Raw genomic sequence first — 5,753 nt, forward strand, 5'->3', positions numbered from 1 at the left:
GTGTTGTTGCCGGATCAGAAATTTGGCACTGATGTTACCGGACCAAAAACTTGCTCAAAACATGAACAATCCCCGGCAACGGCGCCAAAAACTTGGTCGGCGAAATTGTGAACTATACTTTTTCACAACTCTCATAATCCCTGGTAATGGCTCCAAAAACTTGGTGCGCTCAATACCATGGCATTACACAACTTCGCACAACTAACCAGCAAGTGCACTGGGTCGTCCAAGTAATAAAACCTTACGTGAGTAAGGGTCGATCCCACGGAGATTGGTGGTATGAAGCAAGCTATGGTCATCTTGTAAATCTTAGTCAGGCAGACTCAAATGTATAATGGTGATGAACGAAAATAACATAAAGATAAAGATAGAGATACTTATGTAATTCATTGGTGTAAGAGCTTCAGACAAGTGTATGAAGATGCCTTCCCTTCCGTCTCTCTGCTTTCCTACTGTCTTCATCCAATCCTTTCTTACTCCTTTCCATGGCAAGCTCGTGTAGGGTCTCACTGTTGTCAGCAGCTACCTCCCATCCTCTCAGTGAAAGCGATTGCATATGTCCTGTCACGGCATAGCGGAATTCAGCTGTCGGTTCTCGGTCAGGCCGGAATAATATCCATCGATACTTTTGCATCTGTCACCAGACGCCCCGCCTGCTAGGAGTTTGAAGCACGTCACAGTCATTCAATCATTGAATCCTACTCAGAATACCACAGACAAGGTTTAGACCTTCCGGATTCTCTTGAATGCCGCCATCAGGTCCTGCCTATACCACGAAGATTCCGAAGAATCCAAGAGATATTCACTAAGCCTCAGATGCTTGTAGAACAAGAATGGTTGTCAGTCACCTTATTCATGGGTGAGAATGGTGATGGGCGTCAATCATCACCTTCATCAAGTTGAAGAACAAGTGATATCTTGGACAAAGAACAAGCGGAATTGAATGGAAGAACAATAGTAATTGCATTAATACTCGAGGTACAGCAGAGCTCCACACCTTAATCTATGGTGTGTAGAAACTCCACCGTTGAAAATACATAAGAACAAGGTCTAGGCATGGCCGAATGGCCAGCCTCCCAATGAGGGTTCAATCATCAAAACATGATCAAAAGATAGCTGAAAATACAATAGTAAAAGGTCCTATATATAGAAAACTAGTAGTCTAGGGTGTACATAGATGAGTAAATGACATAAAAATCCACTTCCGGGCCCACTTGGTGTGTGCTTGGGCTGAGCAATGAAGTAATTTTTGTGTAGAGACTCTTCTTGGCGTTTAACTCCCATTTTGGTGCCAGTTTGGGCGTTTAACTCCCATTTAGGTGCCAGTTCCGGCGTTTAACGCTGGGATTTCTGTAGGTGACTTTGAACGCCGGTTTGGGCCATCAAATCTTGGGCAAAGTATGGACTATTATATATTGCTGGAAAGCCCAGGATGTCTACTTTCCAACGCCGTTGAGAGCGCGCCAATTGGGCTTCTGTAGCTCCAGAAAATCCACTTCGAGTGCAGGGAGGTCAGAATCCAACAGCATCTGTAGTCCTTTTCAGTCTCTGAATCAGATTTTTGCTCAGGTCCCTCAATTTCAGCCAGAAAATACCTGAAATCACAGAAAAACACACAAACTCATAGTAAAGTCCAGAAAAGTGAATTTTAGTTAAAAACTAATAAAAATATAATAAAAACTCAACTAAAACTACTAAAAACATACTAAAAACAATGCCAAAAAGCATACAAATTATCCGCTCATCACTGGGCCCACTAAAGATTGGAACTGCTTCAACTCAAGATCCAAAGCCCACATCCAAGACTTGAAGAACTCACTAGAAGATCAAGAGGAGTAGTTTTGAACTATAGAGGAGCTTGGCACTTTGGAGAACTGCTCTCTGTATATTTACTTTTCTGCACTTTAGCTGGGATGTATCATTTTCTACCATTTTTCATTTCTAGAGCTATGAACAACTAAACCCCTTTCATTGGGTTAGGGAGCTCTATTGTAATTTGATGGATCAATTATAGTTTTCATTCTCTTCTTCTTTCTTCTCTTTTGATTTACTAGAAAGCTTTCGATCTTAATTCAATTGGTTAGTTGTCTTGGAAAAGAAACTCTCCATAATTAGATCTCCTCTGAGCCTTGGAAAAGGGATGTGGAGATCATGCTAGAAATGTTTTCTCATGTTGGACCAAATTGGGGTCTGGGCGGATATAGTGACATGTAATCCTCCCAATACTTTGATTTGGAAATACATGTGGTATAATCAGTGACCATACTTCATCTCTTCCCATGAGCAATTAAATCAAGGAATTGGGCAATTGTTCAAGCTTAGAGAGATTGGATTACTAAGGAATTGGAATCTAATCACCTAAGATTGCCAAGGAGATCAATAGATGCATTAATTGAGGAAGAGATGAAAATGAACTTGATCCGGAGAATGCAACATCTCCTGAGCCCAATGAATCCCCATTTCTAATCTTACCCATTATCTTTATTTCCTGTCATTTATTTTCATGTTCATTACTCCAAATCTCTATTTAAGATTCTGCACTTTATTTTCTGCTATTTACTTTTCTGCCATTTAATTTTCTGCAATTCTCAAACTACACTCTGTTTAGCTCAACTAGCATACTCTTCTAACTAAAGTTGCTTGACCAATCAATCTATGTGGGATTCGACCTCACTCTATTGGGAGTTTTTACTTGACGACAAATTCGGTATACTTGCCGAAGGGAAATTTGTTGAGAGACAAGCTTTCATGCATCAAGTTTATGGCACCGTTGCCGGGGATTGATTTTGTATCAACAATGATTAAGTTGGAAGCTCACTAGATTGGGCAATTTTTTTCCCTTGTTTGTTTACTTATACAGTCATTTATTTTCACTTTGTTTAACTTCTTCCCCATCCTCTATACCCTCTCTATTTTTCTTTTTTTCCTTCTTTGTTATTATCTACAATTCAGCTCACTAATCCACTAACTGTTTGATAATTTGCATCACTCACACTAACAATTACTCTAACAAGAATAACTTCTTCATTTTATCTCGTGCTGCGTGTTTTGTTAGTTGTATAATAGGAAGAAGAGAGGAAACCTCAACTTCCTTCGATTCAGAACCTGAGAGAACCCTCCGAAGATTAAGGAGGGAGGCAAGAGGGAAAGGAGTTATTGGTGCTGAGGAAGAGGATACTTTGAACCCAATATGAAAGAGAACTTGGAAAACAATCATGAAGAAGAAGCTCACAACCATGCTAGAGAAGGCCCTGCAAATCATGCTGGGTAAGAAAGGAGAGTTCTAGGCTCCTACATCAATCCAAATCTAGGAAACTTTGGAAGTAGCATCCAGAAGCCCACCATACATGCCAACAACTTTGAATTGAAACCCCAGCTCATCACCCTTGTTCAGAACAACTGCTCATTTGGAGGAAATGCTCAAGAAGACCCCAATCAACATCTAACCACCTTCCTGAGAATTTGTAGCATTGTGAAGTCTAATGGAGTCCACCCGGATGTCTATAGGCTGCTATTGTTCCCTTTTTCACTCAGGGACAAGGCATCCAAGTGGCTCGAATCCTTTCCAAAGGAGAGCTTAACAAATTGGGAAGATGTGGTAAATAAATTTTTGGCAAGATTCTACCCTCCTCAAAGAATTAACAAGCTGAGAGCTGAGGTGCAGACTTTCAGGCAACAAGATGGTGAGACTCTCTATGAGGCATGGGAGAGGTTAAAAGATTTAACAAGAAGATGCCCACCAGATATGTTCAATGAATGGGTTCAACTTCACATTTTCTATGAAGGTCTTTCCTATGAGTCAAAGAAGGTTGTAGATCATTCATCAGGGGGCTCTTTAAACAAGAAGAAAACCATTGAAGAAGCCATAGATGTCATTAAAACAGTAGCTGAGAATGACTACTTCTATGCCTTTGAAAGAAGTAACACTCGAGGAGTTATGGAGCTGAACCACATAGATGCATTGCTAGCTCAAAATAAGATGATCACCAAGCAGCTAGCAGATCTCACCAAGAAGGTTGAGGAAAACCAAGTTGCAGCAGTCATCACTTCATCACCAACTCAAGAAGGGGTGAATATAGGAGAAGAAGGTGACTGGGAACAAGCCAACAATGTTGGAAACTCACCTAGACAAATCCATAACCCATAGTCCAAAACATACAACTCTGGATGGAGAAATTACCCCAACTTTGGTTGGGAAAATCAACAAGACCAGGGTCAAGACTAGAGACGCCACAACCTCAACTCCAACAACAATGCAACTCACCAACATACCTCACAGAGATCCTATCAACACCCACCTAACCCCAATCCACCATCACTAACGGATGATAGACTTTCAAAGATTGAGACTCTACTCGAAGATCTATGTAGAGAAGTCTAAGACAACAAGGTGTTTAAGGAAGAAGTGCGAGCCAATATCAAAAACCACGGAGAAAATATCAAGAGACTGGAGTCCCAAGTAGGGTATCTATCTCAACAAATTCTCAAATCCACTGATGGATTTCCCAGTGACACGGAGAAGAACCCAAGAGGAGAAACAAAGAAAGTAAGGTGGGAAGAATGTAAGATGATCACCACAAGTGATGAGAGGAGTATGAATGAAGTAGAACACCTCCAAGATAATCAAAAGGGAAACCAGGAAGAAAGGAGCCATGCACCTCAACCCACATGCAAGGAAGAGCTGAAGAAGAAGGAGATACTTAACCCATATGCACCCTTTCCCCAAAGGCTTAGATGTGGTGTAGCAGGGAGAATGTATTCAAGATTCCTCGACATGTTTGCATCTCTTGATGTAAATATACCATTTATTAAAGCCCTCCAGCAAATGCCTTCCTACATAAAGTATATAAAGAAGCTATTAGCCAGAAAGAGTTCATTGAAAGGTGGACAAACAATAAGGATGAATAGGGATTCTAGTGCTCTTATTCAACCAGGGCCACCCACAAAGAGGAAGGATCTAGGGAGTTTCCATATTCCCTGTGCCATAGGAGAAACAATGATTGATAAAAGACTCTGTGACCTGGGAGCGAGCATCAACTTAATGCCTCTATCCCTCATGAAAAAGCTTCAAATCAATGAGCTAACACCCATAGATGTAATCATTAAATTGGCTAACAAAACTCAAAAACAGGCAATAGGAGTGGTTGAGAATGTGTTAGTGAAGGTTGGGAACTACTTCCTCCCTACAAACTTTGTTGTCCTGGAAATGGATGAGAACCCTATTTACCCCATCATTCTGGGAAGGCCATTCTTAGCCACAGCCAAAGCACTCATAGATGTGGAACGAGGAGAGCTAGTATTGAAAATACATGATGATCAGCTCACTTTCAATGTTTTCAACCTCTCACAAGAAGCAGATCATGATAACAAAGACTGATGGAGGAGCCAAACAAGGAAGCACAAGCACCACACACAAGGACTCCTATGGTTAACAACCAATGTGATCGGAAGGAGCAACAGCTAAGTGTAATCCAAAAGGAACCAGACCCACCAGAATCACATAAAATAGACAACAAAACCATTCTCAAAAAGGAAACCACAAGGAACAAGTTGGCATTAATAGACACAAGAAAAAAGGTCCCAAGGGGATGGAAAAAGAAGAAAATCCCTACAGAAAATTTCTCGCCAGGAGATGAAGTGGTCTCTACATACTTCCCATCTATACCTCCTCACCTCCCCACTATTCCATCCCAGCTGCCTCCAATGTACACCATCAACAAAATCTTGTCCTTAGAGCATATAGAGCTTATCAA

At 41.0% G+C, this 5,753-nt stretch overlaps 1 non-coding gene across 1 annotated transcript; it reads right to left on the reverse strand.

Moving 5' to 3' along the window:
- Window positions 1–3,643: 3,643 nt before the first annotated feature.
- Window positions 3,644–3,750, reverse strand: LOC130977856 (small nucleolar RNA R71). Its single transcript, XR_009085529.1, has one exon. It is a non-coding gene; the product is annotated as a small nucleolar RNA R71 (small nucleolar RNA).
- Window positions 3,751–5,753: the final 2,003 nt, after the last annotated feature.

This window comes from Arachis stenosperma, chromosome 4, assembly GCF_014773155.1.
Source record: "Arachis stenosperma cultivar V10309 chromosome 4, arast.V10309.gnm1.PFL2, whole genome shotgun sequence".
Taxonomy (NCBI): domain Eukaryota; kingdom Viridiplantae; phylum Streptophyta; class Magnoliopsida; order Fabales; family Fabaceae; genus Arachis; species Arachis stenosperma.